We start from the raw sequence: 23839 nt of genomic DNA, 5'->3' as shown, positions 1-23839 counted from the left end.
TCTTCTTCTTCTTCTTCTACTGCCTGCAGTGCCTGTAGATTGATTGATTGATTTAAATTGGGCTCCGCAACAGCCAGGGTCATATGGCGCCGCATTCAATGAGTTAAAAACAAAAAAAGAAAAAAAAAGAAAAAGGCTAAAAAAAGGAAACGAAAAAGGTAAACTAAGAGCAAAGCCAAACAAAACGAGACGAAACAAGTCACACAGAAAGCGGTCATAACTCATGGAGAAGGCCAGCCTTCTCCATAAAGAGAAGTATCTCATGTCCCTGGGAAAGGCATCTCCCTCCCAGCATCAGCGAGAGACGGAATGATCCGTCTTCTCCCCGACACTGCGACAGGTATCGCACTCGCAGGTCCCCCAAACTGGGGCACTCGACCAGCAAGTGCCGCACAGTCAGGGGAACCAAGCAGTCATCACAATAAGGCTGCACCCCCCGGGACATGAGGTAACCATGTGTTAGACGCGTATGGCCCGTCCGAAGACGGGTCAAGGCTGTCTGCGAGCGACGGTCACGGACACTTTCGTATGACCAAGGACGAAACACAGTCCTGGTAATCTCTCCCGTTTTGGAAGTCACACCCCGAGCATTCCACCTGTCCTGCCAACTGGCAAGAATTGCCTTGCGAATCTCTGGAAACATATCTGTACATGGGACAGCACTTGAGGGGGGGGGCAGCTCTAGCTGCTGCCTCCCTTGCAAGTCCATCAGCTCGTTCGTTCCCGTGTACGCCAACGTGTCCTGGAACCCAACAAAACCCAACGCGATATCCCCTGTTGCTGAGCAAATACAGCCACTCGAGCAAATAAAACTAGGGGATTAACAGAGGAGAAGGAGCCCAGCGCAGAAAGAGCGCTACGAGAATCACTAAAAATCATAAAAGAGTCCAAGGAAGCGTAAAAATAATCTGTAAAGAGAGGACTATTGCAGACAGCTCTGCAGTAAATACAGAAGCAACAGAAGAAAGACGACCTCCCCGACAGAAGGAGGGGAACGCAACACCAAAGCCAACTCCAGCATCCAATTTAGAGCCATCAGTAAAGACAGGGATGGAGTCCGAGTGTTCAGTGAAATGCTCTAAAAATAAGGCTCGGGAATTTTCAAATAACCCAAGTACATACAAACATTTCTAAATGAATTTATGTACTGGGGAAAAAGACTCAATGAAGAGCAAAAGAGGAATCTAAGAATTGTCTGTCATATGGGTGCACATCTAGAGTAACGCAACCTAACAAAGCTGACGGAGTGAATTTTCATATAACCCAAGTACATACAAACATTTATAAATGAATGTATGTGCTGGGGAGAAGACTCAATGAAGAGCAAAAGAGGAAGAGGAGTTGTCTGTCGTGTGGGTATATATGTAGAGTTACGCGACCCAACATTACATAATATAAATTAAAATGGTTATCCCAAAACATATTTGATACCAATTATATACACTGCCCAAATGAATCAATAGAGTAAAGTAAGTGAGGTAAATTCCCCCGCTAGTACTTATTAAATTTATTTACATTCTAACCAAACCTAACCTAATATCTTCAAGACTAAAATAATACTTAATTTAATGTGTATCCGTTTAGGTGTTAGCGTAACTTAGAGGAGACACTGTACATCAGTTATGAATGAATGTATATTAAAAGCACAGTTACATTCAGAAGACAAATCCAAAATCATTCCTAAGAACCCTTCACTGTTACAGGGCACACAAGAAAACCCGGAGTATTGTGGACCGAGGAATAGGCCAACTGAAACGTCGGTTTCATGTCTTCCATGGTGAAGTCCGGCTCAACCCTGAAAAAACCTGCCAAGTGATCCTTGCATGTGCTCTGCTTCACAACATATGCAAGAAGATGAATATTCAGATACCAGATGAAAATGTCGCAGATGTGGATGACAATATGGAGGTTGAAGATGAACATCAAGAAGGTATACATTCAACCAGTATTATCTTCAGCTAAATCCATTTGTCTGCAAGCTGCCCAGACATGAAGTGCCCAAAACTGGTCACAATAGGGGGAATCTTTTCATACCTACATTTGGAATGATTTCATGTATAGTTTCTCCTCCAAAACAGGGAATCTATTAATTTTCCAATAACCATAGTTCATGTTGAGATTGTTGAAAGTTCTAGTAAATATACCATACAACGGAATGGTATTGCAGATTTTTTTATACAACATCTAATATACTATGTCTCATCTCATTTCTACAATGCAGCTGGCACAGGATGCACCAAATGGAACACGTTTCAGGGAGGCGTTCTTCAACCACCATTTCCAGTAATTATTTTGATCTTTCTAAAATCTAAACAGACAATGCAACTTTTGCAACTTCTCATCTTCATGCTTTTCACTCAAACATCTTTACGTGCAAATCTATTTCATTACAATTATCTGTTGGATATTTGAATAATTCTTTTGCAGACTTTATCTTTTGGCTTTTGTAATATTGGTACTCAATGCTATTTTGTTTTCCTTCAGTGCTGAGCCATGAATCCATATAAGTCTGTACAAGTTGACACATCTTCAAGCAACACGTCAACCATGCATGGGGGCTCTACGGGAATGCTTGACCATTACCTTCCTCTGGGACGCATGGCTCCGAGGCCGGATCCCTTAAACTTTACATTTACAACATTACCAACTAGGTCACGCTGTGAGGGAAGACTACTTATTTATCCCTGCTTCACCTCAGTAAGTAAGTGGTACTCAGCCGAACGCCAACACCTTTACCCGGCTTCCCATTCAGCTCTCACCGCCATACGGGATTGCTGCTAATTACTAAGTTACCCCCGGTCTCACAGACGCCGAATCACCAAAAAAATCGTAATACCTCGGGAGACAGCGTTTTTTACCCGCATCACTACGAAAAACTGTTTATTTTTTCATTTCGAGGCGTTCGGTCGACCTCGAGGGCATATTCCCCGAAGTACAGCGAATCATTTCCCGAAGTGCTACGACGTACTCCGATGTGCTACGATGTACTACGATTTCACCCCGATTTTCTCCCGAAGTACGGCGAGTTTTGGAGCCGAAGTACTACGAAGTATCGCGAACCACACCGACTGTCCTGATTTGTAAGTACGAAGTACTACAATGTACGACGAGCTACACCGACAACTCCGGTTCTGCTACGAGTTTCAAATCTCCCCCAAGGATTTTCTCCCGAATTTGAACAAAAGACACACCCCAGTAAATAAATCCCTCAATTTTCAGTTTCAGTTCATTCTTCTTTTCACTATCTCTATAGTCTGATAGTTGTTTGTTGTAAATGATAGGATTTGATCTTAGAAATCTTAGACATTCTATTATAGCCTCTTTTTCAACCTCTGTTAAGTCTGTGTGCTTATATGGCTTCTTCCTCTTGCTGCCAGAGGGTGGAATGGCAACAGCATCACCACCATCCTCACACTCAACATCTTGGACCACTGGCTCGTCAGCTCCAGCATCATCATGACCAGGTTGGGGCTCTGTGTCCAAGTGGATTGGTGGCGCAAAAGGGCTGGATGGAGGAGGGGATGTCTCCCCGGTAGCAGACGATCACCTCTTCTTGGATCGTCCCTTCACTTTCTTGGCAGGTTGTTCTTGATTGTCTTCTTGTTGCTCATCATCATCAGGAGAGGCAGCAGCAGCAGCAGCAGAAGACCTTTTCTTCTTGTCTTGTCCCTTCCTGTCCTATTTCCGAGGGTATTAAAGGGGTTAGGTGATATAATCAGTGACCCACTAACCGACATCTTTAAGATGTCGGTAAATACTGGCTATGTGCCGAGCCTATGGAAAGTAGCTAATGTGACGCCGATTTTTAAAAAGGGGGACAGGTCAGTTGCTTCAAACTATCGCCCAATTAGCTTAACATCGGTTATAGGGAAGATGCTGGAGTCCATAATAGCCAGGAACATTCGGGAGCATTTAGAGAAACATAGCTTAATTCACGACTCGCAGCATGGGTTCACAAAAGGTAGGTCATGCCTCACCAATCTCTTGTCCTTCTACAATAAAGTATTTGAGGCGGTTGACAGAGATGAAAATTATGATGTAATCTATCTTGATTTTAGTAAAGCGTTTGACAAAGTTCCTCACCAACGACTGTTGCTTAAATTACAGGCTCACGGAGTAGAGGGTAAAGTTTTGAACTGGGTCAAGGCGTGGCTTAGCAATAGGAAGCAAAGAGTGCAAATCAATGGTAAAAGATCTGACTGGGGATGTGTTACGAGTGGGGTCCCACAAGGTTCGGTATTAGGTCCACTTTTGTTTATTATTTATATCAATGACTTAGACACAGGAATTAGAAGTGATGTTAGTAAATTTGCAGATGATACCAAGATCGGTAGAGTCATTGAGTCAGATCAGGACGCTAGTATTCTCCAAGGTGAATTCAACAGATTATATGACTGGGCGGATAAATGGCAGATGGAGTTCAATGTAGGGAAATGCAGTATTCTGAGTGTAGGTAGGAACAACCCCTCACATAACTATTGCTTAAATGACACTCTCATAAGTAGGTCTGGGTGCGAGAGGGATTTAGGGGTCTTAGTGAGCTCTGATCTCCGTCCAAGGGCACAATGCATTCAAGCTAGAAATCGAGCTAATAGGGTACTGGGATTTATTTCAAGGAGCGTAAGCAACAGAAGCCCCGAAGTCTTCCTCAAACTATATTTAGCATTAGTTAGACCTCATCTTGACTATGCGGTTCAGTTCTGGTCACCCTACTATAGAATGGATATCAAAATGTTAGAATCGGTGCAGAGGAGGATGACTAAGATGATTCAGGGGTTGAGAAACTTGCCATACGAGGAAAGACTCAAACAGTTAAACTTGCATTCTCTAGAAAGGCGAATTGTGCGTGGAGACATGATCGAGGTTTATAAATGGATGAAGGGCTTTAATAAGGGAGACATTCATAAGGTTTTGTTGGTAAGAGAACCGGGCAGGACACGAAGTAACGGGTTTAAACTGGATAAATTCAGATTCAACAGGGACATAGGCAAAAATTGGTTTACTAACAGGGTGGTGGATGAGTGGAATAGGCTTAGCAGTCATGTGGTGAGTGCCAATACAATTGTCACATTCAAAAATAGACTAGATAAATTCATGGACAGCGATATTAGGTGGGGTTAGATACACGGGAGCTTAGGGTCAAAGGAGCTGCTTAGTACAGGCCTACCGGCCTCTTGCAGACTCCTGCGTTCTTATGTTCTTATGTTCTTATGTCCTTTTTCGATCCCATTGTGATGTGACGTGACTCCTTCTGCAAATTGGAAAAGACTTGATTGATTTGCAAAATCGGCTTGCCTTTTAATACTCTTCCCAAATTCGTAGTACTTCGTAGAACTTCGGTGTGCTTCGGGATGTTTCGGGATGCACTTCCTAGTAGTTCGTCGTTGTTCGATGTAAATCGGCGTACTTCGGGACGAAAATTCGGCAGCTTAGTTACAATCCGTAGTACTTCGGTGTTAATCGGGGGTAACTCGGGGTACTTCGGCGTGACTCGGGGTGCTTCGGGGGAGAAGTACGCGGAATTGGGGCCTGTTTCTGTCCCGAACTACGCCGAATTGACTACTACGAAGTACACCGAAACACTAAGAAGTAGTACAAAGTACTATGTAGTACACCTAAACACGCCCATTTCTTATCAATTCGGGACGGCTTTTGAATTCGGGGGAAAAAAAATGCACATGTTGAAATTTTTCTCCCGAAGTGTTTTTGAACTCGAATTGACGTCGATTTGATTCACGAAGTACTACGAAGCTACTACGAAGCTCCCGAAGCTAGCCGAATTCAACCCGAATTTGAAAATTTCAAATTTGGGACTGATTCGGGCTGGAGTCACCTCCAGCTAACTACGCCGGGTCATTTTCCTTCATACAGGCTTAAAAAAAAAATCAGGAGGATGAACAAATAACCAAATTAATTTTAAATGCATAACAAAATATATTTTTTTTAGCTTATACAATTGTTATTATTTATCAGGCAGCCATGCACCACAATCTGGAAAGAAAACAAAACTTCAGTCCAAATGACACCTTTGTAAAATGATTAAGCAGGACACAGCAAGAAGCACATATATGTGGTGCAGAGATCAATCAAGCTGTAAAGTGGGGTGCAGGTACCAAGCATGACTTCATATGAAGCATAGCATTATGAGTAAATTGATGTTTCCACGTTTACTGCAATTTTGTGGTGTACGTTATAATTTTGTTATACTGAATTGACATGTGTTAAGTATTTACCATGATCACCACTTCACTATAAACATAGGATAAGCTATAGGGGGAAATTAAGAATAAATAAATAAATCAATATATATATATATATATCTATATATATATATATCTATCTATATATATATATATATATCTCTATATATATATATATATATATATAAACATACTTTCTCAATTATGCTATTTTTCCTATACCTCTTACTTTGGTTTTCTAATGATTGAACGTATGCAACGCTCATTCGCTTGCATGTTGCAACTGCCTCCTCGTAGGAGGCTATAACCACTCTTTTGTTGGGACAATTTGGAGAGCAATTAAGCACAGGAGGTGTAGGAGGTGGTGGAGGTGCAGTTGGTTCCAGGACGAGCTGCGTTACCCTCGGCTGGTAAAGTTCCGTTCCACTTGCCTGTGAGGAAACCGAAAGAGTAAACACCTGTACCTCTTACTTTTGATGTTACCATGATGATTACCATGTATGCAGCACAAATTTTCCTAGAATGACTATATGACTAAAGCCTATCTGCTGGTGGGGCAGTTGGATGGAAGGGGAGGAGGTATAGGAGGTACTGGAGGTGGAGATGGGCCAAGCAAGAGCTGCCTTACCATTACAGCCTCACTGGCCGGGCTGGGTTTCATTCCAGTTGGAGGTGGCTCATGACGAGCCACCTTGCTGGTGCTGGAGGCAGCATCATCCCTAAAAAAGAAATTTGCATTAAAAAAATGCACAGTAATACACTATGTACTGAACACAATATTTCTCAGTAGGAGAATGGAAAAAAATAGTTTGAATTGCCATGAATGACAAATCCTTAGTTACATTTTTTATGTTAATGTCAAAGAGTCAGATAAGCAACTAATAAGCTGTAGAAGGAAATGCTGAGTGTCTATGCATATCAGTGCCCCACTAATTATCTACGGGCGATTCTGGATTCAAACCTGTGACTGCAAGATTGATCTGGGCATGTTAACTGAAACTGTACCACCCCTGGACTACCATGATAACACCTACCAAAATAACTTATAAATCTAGCAGTAGGCACTCAGAACCCCCCACACATCAGGAGTGGGTAATTACATAGAGGTAAACGTACCCATTTGTCGACCAGCCCGAAAGGGAGGATGAACAGTTGGGTGCACTGCATGCAGACTGCCCGGGGCCGCAAAGTAGTAGCCAGGCACGCTGACCACTAGATCACGGAGGCGTATTATATAAAGTTATATAAGGTTGATGTTAAATTGTTTTACCTGAAGAGGGTGCAAAGATAACATCTAAATCAAACGTCTTCTTTATAAAACATACATTTTCATAAAAAAATAATATCAAACAGTATAGTAGTTACAAGTCTGCTTCCATGAGGGCTGTGTCATTTAAGGATTTCCCTTTGGTTATACCCCTCGCTGTAGTGCTGTCGTCCCCGATGACTCGGAGGACTGCCTATATGATGTCACCCAGCGAGGTATCCACCGCTGAGCCACCACCTGTAGCAAGGTCAAAATTAAACTTAACACATAGCCTGGTCAACCCAAACCTAGAAGGAAAAGCAGGTAACTGTAGAGAGTCACTCCGTGCTTCCAAAATACGATATTACGCTTCCATATTATATTTAAGGGACGAAATACATGTTCCTCAACCATAATATGAAGACTCAAGTACTTAAAATGAAAAAAAAAGGCCTAATCCCCTTCCCCTGACGATTTTGAGGGACCTGTCGGTAATCTTTTTTTTTTTTTTGGGGGGGGGGGTGCATATTTAAACTACCCCAACTGAACTTTACATAACCTAACCCCTGATGGGAGGGGTTTAGCCCCCTGAACCCACCCCACATAACACCTTCCGCTAATGAATGTAAACATATAAAACTACTTATTGGCATCCATCAAAACGGCGCTGCCACACATCACTGCTATCGGGGGATTCATTTAGAAAATATATATTTCTCCGTAAGTAGATCACAGAAACGCTTCATTTCAGATAGACAGCATTATTGCAATACCTTTACCCCACAATTCCCTCCCCACTACCAGTTGTTTTAAGTTTGTTGAAGTGGAGACGAGTAATATCTGTTACTTTTTGTCATCACTTGTAGATGCAGTATATGTATGATGCACCTGTAAAACTAGATAATTACAACAGTATGTGATACCTTGGAAAGGTTATTATTCTCATGTGGTCAATACTAGAAGCGCGTAGTGACTCTCCATATTTACCTTTAATTTCTAGTTAACCCGTACAGTATTGCTTTATAGGAGTGAAACAGGTCATGTGGGGTTGGATTTTGGCCAAATAATATTATTGTCTTATAAAATTGAAAAAAAATAGCTGATTTGAACGATATAAATGCGATATATGTGTGTTCCCTGTAAGCTGTCGTTTTCTGTGAGTCCTTTCACGCGTGGCACCAATACTCCAGTGGTGGTGCGTAAGACGAAACATGTAGAACAGTACTATGTAACTTCCGCTTCTTATTTATTATTTCCGACACACTGTGAATGCTTCTTCCATGACTATATATTGTTTAGTTTGAGTTTCTTGTAAAATATATCTGAGGATTGTTTGTCTAGCCTTTCTATAGTCATATCATAGTACCAAATTTATCACGCTCGTACAGACTATATTTTCTCTATGTGTATATAAGTAGCACAATATTATCCCTTCATTGCACAAGCATAACATGTTTTGTAACACCAACAACAAAAAAATTACACACAGCTGCCCAAATAACCCATTATACGAATTTTATGTTTTTTTATGTTGGTACTCCTGCATACCACAGCCCGCCCGCCCTCGCCCGCCAGCTGATCACATACCCCAAACATTTTCCCATTTACTACGTAGCTTCCGCGTCTTTGCATTTGCTGCCGACCAATTTGGTATTGCTCTGCTACTGTACAATTTACATAACATCCCAATTGGGGAGGCGGTGGCTGAGTCGTCAAAGTAACGGCCTCGTGTTCAGGAGGACGCGAGTTCAATCCCCGCCCGGTGCCACCAAGCTGGGATTTTTCAGCCGCCGCCGAGTGGCTTAAAACTACCCACATGCTGTCCAGAAGACCACCTATCAACCCGGACTCTAGATTCTAGGATCAAAGATGAGCTCTGGGAGGGCAGCATGAGCCAATGCAAGATGGCGCCACTATAAACACTCGCCTGCGCCAGAACGGGCTGGGCCGACCATCAGGACCTACCGGAAAGAAGCCTTGGACCGACCATCAGGATCCACCGGGAAGAAGCCTACCGGCGCAATAGGCTGCAATGTAAAAAAAAAAAAAAAAAAAAAAAAAAAAAATTTTTACAAGTATATCTAAGAGGTAATTGTGTATTACCTCTGGACTGTAGCATATCCCATGAAAATCTGTATGGCTGGGAAACTGATGACTCAGGTTCCGAGCCAGGAATGAATACAAAGGAGAAACAGACAGCAACAACCCTGTTGGGCCCAACGAGGCTGCCTGTATAGCTAACACTACACTAACTACAACTACAGTTCTATACTTCTATCTATCTACTGTGGGCCAAAGTAAGTAAGATGAGGAATGAATGATATGAAAGCACATGTGCATAAAAGACAGCAGAAATAATGTGGCAATTGATGCTTACATAGGGAAAAGTGTATTGGCTAATGTACCTACAACTAACTGTTGACACGCAAATACGCATCTCATGGCCATAGGGAAAAAAAATCTTGTGCCTGTAAACTTCAGGTTTCCGTATTATAAACGGCCATAGGGAAAAAAAAACTTGTGCCTGTAAACTTTCAGGTTTCCGTATTATAAACGGCCATAGGGAAAAAAAAACTTGTGCCTGTAAACTTTCAGGTTTCCGTATTATAAACGGCCATAGGGAAAAAAAAACTTGTGCCTGTAAACTTTCAGGTTTCCGTATTATAAACGGCCATAGGGAAAAAAAAAACTTGTGCCTGTAAACTTTCAGGTTTCCGTATTATAAACGGCCATGGGGAAAAAAAAACTTGTGCCTGTAAACTTTCAGGTTTCCGTATTATAAACGGCCATAGGGAAAAAAAAACTTGTGCCTGTAAACTTTCAGGTTTCCGTATTATAAACGGCCATGGGGAAAAAAATCCTGTACCTGTAAACTTTCAGGTTTCCGTATTATAAACTTCTGTCTTTCATTAGCAGCAAATGAAACATATTTTCCTATGCTCTATAGTATATACATTATTTACAATTATCTATACCACTCTAGTATATCTTGAGAGTGTGATATACCTCAAAACACGGGTCCAGACAAAGAGCCGTGTCGCAGGGCACACACATGAACCTCGTATCTTTGCGTTGCTTTGGCCGGAGTGTGGTGGTGCGGCAGACGTGGCAAGGCTTTTGGGCGTTTTTCTTGGCAGCTGTAGGTGGGATATACTTGGGAAAATGACGACCTGTGAGACGTGTAGGATCGTCACCATGAGATGCTCGTCGTCGTCCTGCTGTAGGAAGAGGCTCCGAATACTGCTCAAGAAGCTGTCTTATTACCTCCCTTGTGAAGTCATGGAGTGTCGGCTTCTCGCCAGTTTTGACCTGGTATAGAATATGGGCGTTGAGGACAGCACAGTCAATCAGATGAAAAAACATCTTTTTGTACCATTTCATTGTTTTCCTTGAACATTCCACAGATGACATCATGCTGTCACTTTTTATCTACAAGGCGCATGTTTTGGTTGTAGACAATAACACATTCAGGTTTGTCGATGAAGGTTTTTGTGGAATGGTCAATGTTCTCACTCGTTTGCAACTTTGGTTCGTGGACACTGGTGAGGAGATGAACGTCTCTCTTGTCCTTCCATTTCACTGCAAGAATGTTGTTTGCCTGCTTGTGAACAACATCGCCCTTCTGCAGTCCGATGGGGAATTTGGCCATAAACTTGCGATTTGGCTTTACCGTACCACAGGCCCCAGTCATTCTCTCATGCAGATAGTGGAACAGTGTAGGACTGGTGTACCAGTTGTCAACAAAAAGTATATGTCCTTGACCAAGGTAAGACTCAAGCATGGTACTGACAACGCTTCCTGATATGCCCAACTTCTTATTCTCTTTGATGTTTGTTCTTGCCCCAGTGTACAAAATCATGTCCAAAATGAAGCCAGTTTCACAGTCACAAAGAACAAATAGTTTTAGGCCAAATCGGTGGCGCTTGGATGGGATGTACTGGCGAAAGTGTAAATTACCACGCCACAGAACCAAACTTTCATCAATAACTAAATTTTTAAATGGTTTGAATGATGACTTGAAACTATGGCAAATGTAGTCAAAGATGGGCCTTATTTTTCTCATTTTGTCATCATCAGTTGGCTGAGTGTTATCTTGGAAGTGTAAGGCTTGTAGCAAAGCAATGAACCTGTTTACTGACATGATTTTACTGAAAATAGGCTGGCGAAGAAGTGGATCTGTCGACCAGTATTCCTTATAATTTTCCCTTGGAGTGAGCCCCATCAGCATAACTAAAGCCAAAAATGAGTACATTTCTTTTACATCTGTGTCCTGCCATTGCAAGAAACGAGAGTGTGGATGGAGTATTTTACCTGCTATCATAAAGCCATGAAACTTGTTGCTTTCTTTGACTATATGAGCCATTATGTCTTCCGTGAAAAACAACCTAAAATATTCACTCTCTGTGCTGCCATCATGAACGAGTCCATGTGGTATACCACGACCATGAAGATCAAACTGAAAATCAGTGGGCAAAAAGTCATGACCATCTCTCCATTCCCATTGTACATCAGCATCAGCATTTATTGTTTGGTGTTGAGCTTGGGATGTAGATGGTGTGTGCGCTTGACTAGCGAGGTCATGCAGTGGCTGAGAAGCTGATAGTGAGGAAGCACCTACTACAAGCCCAGACTCCCCACCATCCCTTTTCCGCTTCTTGCTGGAATGAGCAGGAGCAGATTCACTTTCATTTTCATCATCACTCCCCCTGTCTGATTGTATGTAATCAGAGTCATCTTCATCGTCCTCCTCAGAGATATCACTGTCCCCCAACTCTGTGACATTATCGTCATAGAGAATATTCTCTATTTGCGCCGATGTCAAGCCCCGCGGCATGGTGCACAGGACAACACGTGCTAACAGCGAGGGTGTAGCAGCGTGTCTGGCTATCATGACTCATTGCTGGGCCAACCCGCCAACCCGGCGCCTCACGCCCCAGGGCTGCCAACACAACCGACGATGACTGTACGCATGAACACAAAATATATTGAAATTGCTATTCAAGTTGGAATGATATAAAAATAGCTGATCTACTGAACAGTATTTTGAGTATATTGATAAGTAATTATGACACCACTGACATATTTTTTATAAATATACCTATTTTTTCAATAAATAATTCGTGGTCATGGATACATTCTATGTAATAGACCACAGCAATACAATAAAAATGAGAGTGAGCTTTCAAAATCATATTTAGGCATAGAAAAGACATCTTGAACCATTTCTACAGGTTTAGGTGCCATGAAGTAAAAGAAAACGATGATCGTATATATACGTACTAAACACTTTCCCTCCCGAACGTATATATACGTACTAAACACTTTACGGGTTAAGTGATTACTATTTAAATTTAAATTTGCTACTGTTACTCACCTGTCTTTCTTTGGGCTTCCCTCATAGCAGAAAGCCGTTGAATGGAAATGGTCTTGTTGTTCTGTCACTTCTTCTCAACTTCTGCCTGGCTGCGGCTGAGTTCAAACGTGGAATTGAGGTTGTTTGTCACCTCCTCCCACGCTGCCCGTTTGTCGTTATGGTTAAACTAGGGCTGAATTTGCCCCTCAGTATTGTCTTCCTTAAGCCAACTTGTTCTACTATATGTAGAGTGTGGCAGTCTCTCCAATTTAATCCTCTTTTCCTCTTGGGAGAAGTGAAAGAGGCATTATTCTCCATGACTACTTCTTCGTCAGAGGGTGGGTGATGCGGGAATGAGGAAGAAGAACAGGAACGCGTGTTCGTGTTTACATTCAAGATATAAAAACAATATCACCTTGCGTGGATGATAAACGTAACCTTTATTCAATAAATACAACCTTATTATGCCCATATTTCTGAAGTATATCATCATTTAACATTGATAAATTAGTACTACTACATATTCAGTCACTGAAGTGTTGCAATTCTGGATTTTAAAAAATATATACCTCTTTTGCCAGGACACATTTTCATACTGGATCAGCTGTTGAGTGAAGTTGAACTTATTTTTTTCATTTAAGCTCAGCTATAAGTTAAACTTGAAATTCAGTGGAACTTTTAAGTTAAAGATTTAAGATTAATTGTAAATTCGGGCTATTTGATTGGATTAAAGCGTGGATTAGCGACAGGAAACAAAGGGTTATAGGCCCGCTTTTATTCATTATCTACATCAATGACATAGACAATGGGATAACTAGTGGCAGTAAATTTGCAGATGACATCAATATAGGACGCACTATTAGGACAAGGGAGGATGCTAGATCACTGCAGGAGGATCTCAACAAACTGACAGCTTGGTCAGAGAAATGGCAGATGAATTTTAACATCCCCAAGTGTAGCGTACTTAGTGTAGGAACACGCAACCCATAACATGGGTATAGTTTAGACTCCACAGCGATAGGCAGATCAGAGTATGAAAGGGATTTGGGAGTGTTAGTGAACTCTGATCTAAAACTAAGGAAGCAATGTATTAGTGCGAGGAAAAGGGCTAACCGGGTATTAGGCTTTATTAACAGGACGGTAACCAACAGGAGTGCAGAGGTCGTCCTCATACTCTGTCTAGCGTTAGTTAGGCCATCCTTAGATTATGCTGTCCAGTTTTGGTGCCCACACTACATCAACTTGCTAGAATCAGTTCAGAGGAGGATGACCAAGATGATTCAGGGGATTAGGAACCTCCCATATCAAAATAGGCTGAAACAACTAAACTTACATTCACTAGAAAGATGAAGAGTGCGGGGAGTCAAGGGTTACAACAAAGGCGATATAAGTAAAGTTCTGAGAATTAGCCAGCAGGATAGAACACGCAGTAATGGATTTAAATTAGAAAAGTATAGATTTAGGAGATATATAGGCAAGCATTGGTTTATTAATACGGTGGTGGGGGAATGGAATAGACTCAGCAATCACATAGCTAGTGCAGGGAAGTAGTAACAAATGTACGGAAGTGGGGGTAGCCTCAGCGGGGGTTAAAGACAAATGTACGGGGGTGGGGGTGGGGGGGGTTAAAGACATTAGGTTAATGAACAGGCTGGAATATGTCCCGCGCACCTGTTCCCGGTGTCTTATCTTTATTTCCCTCCCTCTTCCCATAGGCGCGCAGACACACACACACACACACGCACACACACACTCACACACACACACACACACACACACACACACACACACACACACACTCACACAAGTTAAGATCGAGATCTCGAATGACCCCAAGATTACAATCACGGAAAAAGGTTAGAGACATTAGGTTAATGACCAGGCTGGAATATGTCCCGCGCACCTGTTCCCGGCGTCTTATCTTTCTTTCTTTCCCTCCCTCTTCCCATTGACGCGCATACGCACACACACGCACACACACGCACACACACATCTGGTCTTACGAGATAAAATCGCGGAAAAAATGGATCGATGACATCTCCATGTATCTGAGGCCACGCCTATTGAAGTCTTAATGATTCAGTCATTACAATAAACCTCAGGTTATTAAGGACTGACCCGAGGAACACACATGCTTGCGCGCACACACACACACACACACACACACACACACACACACACACACACACACACGTGCACACACGCACCCACCCACACACACACACACACACACACACACACACACACACACACATCTGTTCATGCGAGATAAAAATCACGGAAAAAAATGTTTCGATGACATCTCCATGTATCTGAGGCCACGCCTTCTGGTCTTCTGAAGCCTTAATGATTCAAGTCATTACAATAAACCTCAGGTCATTAAGGACTGACCTGAGGAACACGCCCATGCGCACACACACACACACACACACACACACACACACACACACACACACACACACACACACGTACAAACGAACATACAACGCCGGGGGGTATTTATGGGCGTCAAACCAACGAGCACTTCACAGGTTCTCAAGGAGGTCTCGGGTCAAGAGGTCTCCTGTTCTTGTTTCCCGTAAACATGAGGACCCCTGTACACACCTGGGCCCGTACTTATAAAGAGTATGTTTCGCTTATGTGAGACATAAATCAAGAAAATGGCGGACACCGAGACATAAGGGAAGCATAACCCTTATGTTTCAACTAAGCGGAACATAAACTGACTCGCCAGCTACGCGCGGGGTGGAGGTAACATTGCAATCCTTATGTCGACATAAGCGAGGCATAACAGTCAAGATGGCAGAGCTAGTGGGTGCGCGTCCGCGGCAGCTGAGGACTTTTCGGGCACGAAGAGACGTCCTTGATGAACTTCCGGACCCGGAATTGATCAAGAGGTACCGCCTGGACCGTGCAAGGATACTCTTCGTGGCTGATTTGGTGCGTGAGGCCTTGACTGCTCCTACAAACAGGAACCAAGCCCTCTCCCCGGAGATGAAGGTCCTCGTAACACTGAGGTATCTTGCTACGGGGAAAATGCAGCAGTGTAGCAGCGACGACTTGGGGCCTTCACAACAGACCGTCAGCAGGGTCACCCGGGAGACTGTGTACGCCCTTGCACAGCCTCATATAGTGAGACGCTTCATCAAGTTCCCCCTCACTGTGCAAGAAACTCAGGTGAAGCGGCGAGAGTTTGAGGAAATTGCGGGATTTCCTGGTGTGGTAGGGGCAGTAGACGGAACACATGTGAGGATTGTTGCACCCAAGGAATTTGAGGCAGAGTATGTGAACAGAAAAGGGCACCACTCTATAAATGTGCAAGTCGTATGTGACACACACGGGAGAATTTTACACCAAACTGCAAACTGGCCCGGGTCTGTCCATGACGCACGTATTTTGCGTGAAAGTGCTCTGTTCACAGGGTTCGAGAGGTATGGTCCTGCAGGATGCCACTTATTGGGAGACAGTGCCTACCCTCCAAGAAGTGGCTCCTGACACCCTATGTACGACCTCAGCCGGGCCCACAGTCCGTCTATAATAGGTAAGTTTTTGTGCACACACACACACACAGCGACATTCGTGTTGTAATTAATGTCTACTATGGCAAAGTGGTCCCTGCAGCCTCATCTGTTCTACCCGCGCTGGGCTAGGTTGCCAGTCTTATTCATTCTGTGCTGCAGTGTTACCACGGTGTTACACTCACACTCCTCAACTCTACCAAGCTTAATAACCTAACCTTACCTATCCTAACCTAATCAAACCTAACCTAATTTAACCTAACATAATCTAAACTATCCTAACCTAACCCATCCTAACCTAACCTAATCTAACATAACATAACCTAAACTAACATAACGTAGCCTAGTATAACCTAATATAACCTAACCAAACTTAGCGCAGCCTGGCACTCCTTGGGAGTCGAGGTTGTGGTAACACCAGCAGAAAATGCATTACTGGCAACATAGCCCAGCGCATGTAGAGGAGCTGAGACAATAGGGACCACTTTGTGATAGGATTGCCGTAATATCTTTCATCATTGCTTATTTCAGGCTTAGGCCATGCAAACTACACTAATGTAGGAAAATTAGCTAAGTTGGGTAACAGTATTATGATTAGCTAACAGTGCTCTTATACATTCATCCTTTTTCCAATCATGGCTGTGTTTTACTTCTTAAAACCCCTTGTATGTTCATTAGAAAAATCTAGCATAACAACCCTTAACTGCAGGATTATAAATCTTACAGAAACAATATTGTTGTCCCATGACGTTGCATTGCTAATTTGAAACTTGACAAGGTATTGTCTAGAAAAGGTTGCTGCAATTTTAGGTTGTTACAGTTAGGCTTGATCTTTTTGTAATTTCAGTATTGCTAGTACATACTAGTCTATGAGGGGGAAAATGTAATATAGGTAGGGTTAATGAACTTAGTGTGAAACATGACATTCTTAAAGGAAAGTTTGATAAATCTTAAGAATAGCGGCTCCATTCCCTCCACCACCCCAGCCCCCAACCCCCAAGACAACCCAGGTGCCCGGTGGGGAAGCTGAGGTTAGGGGAAAGCCGAAATCACTGAAAATTTGGCCCCACAATTTCCCCAGAAAAATCCCCAAATTAGGGAAAATTCCCTTGTCGAAAGTAATTAAAGTCCCAAACGCTCTTGTAATCTATTCCAATATAACTTGGCAGCCGCTGCAGCCGGTCTGTTGACGAGTGTCGGGCGTGTCATTGGATGGCAAGCATAGTGACCCCCCTCCCAATCCGTCCCGCGTCGCATAATTTTTTGACGGGCCACACTGCATGTCGAGTATATTTAAACTACCCCAACCGAACCTTACGACCTAACAGCTAACTACCCCCTCTCGACTCCCCCTGGACCCCCCCTCCTTCTTAAATTATCCCAACCGAACTTTACAACCTAACAACAAAAAATATAGAATGCCCTCAGAAATACTTACAAAATTAAGAGGAAGTAGATGCAGCATGCGTCTCCTGTGGGTGGTTACAGGGGTTATATAGTGCAGCTGCCTCTTGAAGGAAGACATGCAAGCGTTTGTTAGGGTCATTAAAGGCCATAAGAAACATGCACCTTGCGAGGTACCCCACAAAGTGCTTCTTCCTCCTGCCAAAGAGGGGCACTTTTCTCTTTGCTTCCCTCCACAACCGCTCGATATTGTTTGTGGCGAACACACAAGTCAAGCAAGTCTCTTGCTTTCCCGGAGTACCGCAAGCAGAAGTCAATGAGGCCAAAATCGCAGTCGGTACACCTTTCCAATGCCATGACACAGACAGAAGTGACGGAGGTGAGGAATTTAAGGTATCCAAGCTGCAGGTGAGGAAACCCGAATATCCCTAAACGTGAAAAAATCCCTAAATCTGGGGCAATGCTCTTCAATGAGAACCCAAGCAGATTATGTTATGGCTTAGATTTCAACTTCATTTTCAATGTAATAAATTTGGGCAAGAGTGTCATGCCTTGTCTGAAGGCAGAAAGACGCGTAATAAATTACAAATACATTTTTTCGTGTATAATTCGTTCTTCCCTTGTCCTCCCCCTCCTAACCCTACAAGTGTGAAAAGCTGCAGAATTTGTACGTGACAGTACGTCACAGTACCTGCACGCACACAAACAAACATATGGATTCCACCAGCCTCCTGCAAGCCAGTCTCATCGCCCATCGACTTGGAAAAAATCGTGAGGCCCGCGTGGAGAAATACACCCCTTGTGACAAACACGGCTGACCACTTGTCAAAATCCCGTCGTATGTGCTAGTAATGTTGTAATTACCACCATACCGTGCCCTTTATGCGCACCCGCTAGGAGCCGCTATTCTTAAGATTATCCGAAAGTTGTTTTTAAGTTCAGTTGCAAAAGCAATTTTTACAGTATCACTACATTGTCATTAACTAAAAATTTCAGAGCACACAAAAGGACAAGGAGCACAGTGGAGAGGGGGATTGGCCAGTGGAAGCGGAGATTTCATGTGCTCCATGGTGAAATCAGAGTCAGCCCTCCTGCATATGTGTGTAGAATAATACAGGTATGTAGACAATCAAGTGATGATCACATCTCAATACTGTATCGTCCACTACACAACAATAATTTTTATTACTTGTTAATATTAACTCTGTCTGTAGGTGTGTGCTATTTTGCACAACATCTGCAAAGACAGACGCCTCCCTGTACCCGAGGAAGGAGAGGACGAGGGTGATGGTGCAGGTTTCCATGAGGACCCACCTGTCCCACTACCACCTGTACCTGGACGAGTTCGGGAAGGTCTGCGCTACAGGGATGAGTTTGTCAACCTTCACTTCATGTAAGTTACAAATATCAAAATTAAATGTTTTGTGTATCTGCCTGTATCTTTCCATGCTGCTCAGTATTTAATTTTAAATTTTCATTTAAAGAATCTTACTATTGCAATGTTTCAATTTTTGTTGCAGTGACAGACCTCAACCTCAGCCTCGTGCAGCTGTGTGATGCTTCCCGACCCATCAACAGGTTAATTCCACACCTACTTCCAAGTATGTGTGTTTGTAATACAATTGTGTGTGGATTTGATATATATATATATATATATATATATATATATATATATATATATATATATATATATATATATATATATATATATATATAAATCCACATTCGTATCACTAATAAATGCAGAAGCTATACTCAGTATTCAAATAAATTTATTACAGTATTTGGTAAGAAATTTTCACCAGTATGTATGGTTTAAAACAGCCAATATACTCATGATTGCCTTTACTTTTTTTCTAATATTAAGCAATAAATGATTTCCTTTTTAACAATAAATAAATAAATAAATTCCTTTATAATAAATAACTATGTAGGAAAACTACATAATGGAGATCCTAAGGAAAAATATATTACAGGAAAGCTAATGTAGAAGAGAGTACCGGCAGGGTAGAAAGGGTGGAGTGTGTTTGAGAGAAGAGGCAGGGTGAGGTGTGTGAAGGAGAGTAGAGGCAGGGTGGAGTGTGTGAAGGAAAGTAGAGGCAGGGTGGAGTGTGTGAAGGAAAGTAGAGGCAGGGTGGAGTGTGTGAAGGAGAGTAGAGGCAGGGTGGAGTGTGTGAAGGAGAGTAGAGGCAGGGTGGAGTGTGTGAAGGAGAGTAGAGGCAGGGTGGAGTGTGTGAAGGAGAGTAGAGGCATGGTGGAGTATGTGAAGGAGAGAAGAGGCTGGGTGGAGTGTGTGAGTAGAAACAGGATGGATTTTGCAAAAGAGAGGAGAGACAGGGTGGAGTGTGTGGGGTAGTAGCGGCATGGTGGAGTGTATTTGTGTTACATTAGTTTTTTTACTTGAAGTTCGAGTAGGGTTTTATGTACTTTTAAATTTTCAGTTTCTTGTTTAAGTTTTTTTAATTCTGCCTGTTTAATTTCTACTTGTAGCTCTGCAGCCTGCAGTTCAAGTTCCCTCTTCAGGCGGATGAACTGCAGCTCCTCCTCATCCACCAACATGGTGCAGGTCCCAACTGGTGTACTGGAGGAAGCTGCAGCGGCAGGAACTACTGGTGGTGGTGTGGTGGTGGTTTGAGGTGTGTCTGTGCTGGGTTGGGGAGGGACAGGTGGTGTGACATCCACCTGAAGACTCCTGGCAAAAATACATCCATCAGTACCTGCACTCATAATTTTCTTGTGTTATTTGACTTACATCCCCATTTATGGAAACAATACAGTTTAGGTTGAAAAGCCTTTGCAGGAAAGGAGTGTGTGTTCCAGAGGTCATTTCTTTGGTGTTCTGCTGTTCAGTACGTAATGCCTACGTCGTTAAGGACAACTAGCATGGTTCATGAGTAAGCAGACCTGACCGAGGTCAGACGTGGGTCACGGCGCTCCGAATGGAGTAGCCCGGGGCCAGCCTGTTTGCCTCTCCCTGCCCTCCATCCCCCTCTCCTTTTCATCAAAACCCAACATCGTAAGAAACTATTGTGACATCAAGCTTAATCATGGTGACAGACAGTGAGTGCTATGTGTTTGTGGTCCCGTGAAGACACTGAAGTTTAGAAATGGTCAGTGTGACATCGACACGGCCTTACTATCCAGCCGACGTCCCAGGTGCCCTGGTACACCAGCCCGACCATCATGCTGCTGGGAGAACTCTGTTCAGCCGCCTCTACCTGCACCCCTGCCATCAGCGGCGACCTGACCCTTTTTTGACTTATACCCCTTTCATATTGTAATTTCCCATTTTTTTCAAATATATTTCAAAATTTGTATTTTAAATGTGTATATTTTCAGCTTTACAGCTGCAATCACTTAATAGACCGTTTTATTTTTATTATTACTAGGAAGGATGTCTCAACACATTATCAAGTCAGCTCTCGATAGCAATTGAATAAATTTCTGTACACATTGTTCCTCACTGTTTGATTCCATGATTGCCCTAATATGGACTGCATACAGCAGCATGATAGTATTGGGTAAATAATAATAATATGTAATAGTACTCTATAATAATACTTTAAGCAGAAAGCTGTGGACTTTAGGAGATGGAAAGCAATACCTCCTCCTTGTGTACTGCAGTTTTCTAAAAGGAAAGCAAATTATTTTCAACAGTAACAGCAAGACCTATTTTGGAGAACTTTAAATCTACAATCTACCTGACAGGCATTTCTCAGTAAAATGAACTAACACAACTGATAAATCATTTGGAAATGTCATGTACATGTTAGAGTAATATTTTTGTACATTTGGATTTAAGAATATTTATTCTTATTTTGGTAATGAAGTAATGTCAGACATATGAGACACACTTCATAAAGCAATACATTTAGTACAAATTAATGACACCTATAAGACATTTTAGGTTAATCCATATTGTCTGCTTGTAACCTTAATAAAAGTTGGTACAGAATGCCTAAAATATAATAAATCAGTGTATCATACAAACAAGCTAAAGTAGACAAATACGACGATCATCAAGGAACGGAAATAACAAATTTTACTAATGATTGTACAAATAACGTTTAGTAAATATTCTGAGCCCTCACATGGGGGTGGGGAAGCCAGGGGTGGCAATTCTAGCCTGAACCTGCCGCCCACAAGGCTGACAAAATTATTTTAAAATCAATATTTTTCAGAAAGTAACAATAACAACCACACTGCAGTCTGAGGAATGCTTTTCCTATTATTTATGAAAAAATAATTGTTGAAATTTCACTTAATTATACGGCACAGACAGCAAAAGTATCTTTTATTATGTATACCGGTATCCAATAATCACATTGCCCGAATTAGGGTCATAGGCAGTAAAGGTACGTGGTGGAGGTGGGAAGTGGTGATTGGGGGGAGGGGGGGGGAGTCACTGAGAACTTTGCTGGGGCAGCACTTAGGCATGTAAGGGCTCTGTAAATATTTATACATGACTAAAGTTTTATTTACCCACCCATTTTCGGGAACATCTTCAGTGTCAAGTGGAAAAGGGTCCACCACTGTCCTGTCAATAGAATTGACTGATACGTTCCCCTCTCCCAGCACATCAGCGATGATGACCTCTAGCTCCCCGAGGGGTGTAGGCGGAAGGCCACCACCTAGAAGAATATATATATATATATATATATATATATATATATATATATATATATATATATATATATATATATATATATATATATATATATATATATATATATATATATTGGTACATGAGTGCAAGGCTAAGTCAATTGAATTCCCTTGATTGAAAAGAAAAGGCAATACATTACAAATGTTATTTCCATCAAGCACTTAATAAGCATTGAAATTTACAGGACTGTCACTTTGCTTGTTAGCCATTCCTTGCACTTCATGAATACCATTTTATTTCAAGAAAAATCTTACCTGTTCCATTCCTGGCCTTTTGGTAGGCACTAATTTTAGATTTTGCTTCATGCATAACAGTTTGCCAGCGTCTCTGGCACTGCTTTATGCATCTGCTGAAGCCAGGGTGGAGTGCCGCTAGGCGAGAGACAATGCTGCCCCAAGCCTTCGCCTTCGCCTCAGCAGAGCAGCCATTATCGGAAAAATTTCCCTTGAGGATGGCTGCTTTCTCCCTATAGAGCTGTACAAGGAGAGCGTTTCAGCGTGCGTCCAATTTGCGTGGCGGTGACGTGTCTGCCGAGGAGGCTGTAGCTGGGGCGGCGGCTGTTCCTGCTGCTGCTGATGTGGCTGGGGTGAGGCTGTGGTCCCTCCTGCTGCTGCTGTAGCTCCTGGTGTAGCTGCTGACCTCGATGGCTGCTGAGGGGCTGCAGAGGTCGTGGCTGGCTGTTGGCGGCCATGGCTGCTGCCTGCTAGCTTGAAACTCGCGGGAACGTTTGTTTACATGTTTGAGGGGCTACGTCCTTAATTTTATCATTATTCCATGTGATGTTGGTCTATGCATCGTCAACAATACCCGAAAATACTTTATTTTATTTTATACATATTACCAATACGTCAATATGCTTTTAACATCAAAATTATACCAAATTCCAACATTTTATTTTGAGTTGGTATCCCTTTCATAGGTGCAGCGCAGGGGTTGGCAACGATGTACTAATACTCGCTTATGTCGAGCTGGTTATGTTGAGGGGGTGAAACATAAGGAGGGGGGTTATGTCTCGTCATTGTTAATACTCGGATATGTTTCAGTTTATGTCTCACATAAATTTCTTTATAAGTACGGGCCCTGTATCAAATGTTCATGGTGTAATTACTTCTCGTTGTCCGCACTCGCAGCTCATAGGGCGGCCTGCCTTCCAGAGGGCCTTGGGACTGGATCGAAAGATATATCTACTAGAAACAATGGTAAGTACTTCAATGTTTGCGTTACTTTATATGATTGTCATAAAAAACAGTAGCAGATGTGGATGACGGGAGGGGGGTAGAGAGCTGGGCAACATGTTCTATATCGACTTTAGTCTTTCTATCTTTTTTTCAGAAGAGACGTCGTCGACTAGCTCTGATCGATCAGATGTCGGTTTCTCTCAACCAGGCCCCAGCGATATTGGAAGTTGTTCTCCACGGGCGGGTTTCAGCGACGAAGCCAGTCAAAACCAAA

At 42.5% G+C, this 23839-nt stretch overlaps 2 long non-coding RNA genes across 3 annotated transcripts; one reads left to right on the top strand and one right to left on the bottom strand.

The window, feature by feature from the left end:
• The first annotated feature begins 17858 nt into the window (after positions 1 to 17858).
• Positions 17859 to 20680, top strand: LOC126980773 (uncharacterized). 2 transcript variants are annotated; one of them, XR_007733600.1, is made up of 4 exons: positions 17859 to 18838; positions 18936 to 19114; positions 19242 to 19322; positions 20212 to 20680. It is a non-coding gene; the product is annotated as an uncharacterized LOC126980773 (long non-coding RNA). The 2 variants fall into 2 exon arrangements; XR_007733601.1 differs by having other exon boundaries at positions 17861 to 18838; positions 18936 to 19074.
• LOC126980774 (uncharacterized) lies at positions 20282 to 22846 on the bottom strand. The gene is made up of 3 exons (XR_007733602.1): positions 22642 to 22846; positions 22208 to 22352; positions 20282 to 20413 (listed from the first exon to the last, which is right to left on the bottom strand). It is a non-coding gene; the product is annotated as an uncharacterized LOC126980774 (long non-coding RNA).
• Between the last annotated feature and the right edge of the window lie 993 nt (positions 22847 to 23839).

This window comes from Eriocheir sinensis, chromosome 45 (genome assembly GCF_024679095.1).
Source record: "Eriocheir sinensis breed Jianghai 21 chromosome 45, ASM2467909v1, whole genome shotgun sequence".
Lineage (NCBI taxonomy): Eukaryota > Metazoa > Arthropoda > Malacostraca > Decapoda > Varunidae > Eriocheir > Eriocheir sinensis.
Note: the sequence above shows the minus strand (reverse complement) of the source record. Positions and strands in the feature narration are given on the sequence as shown.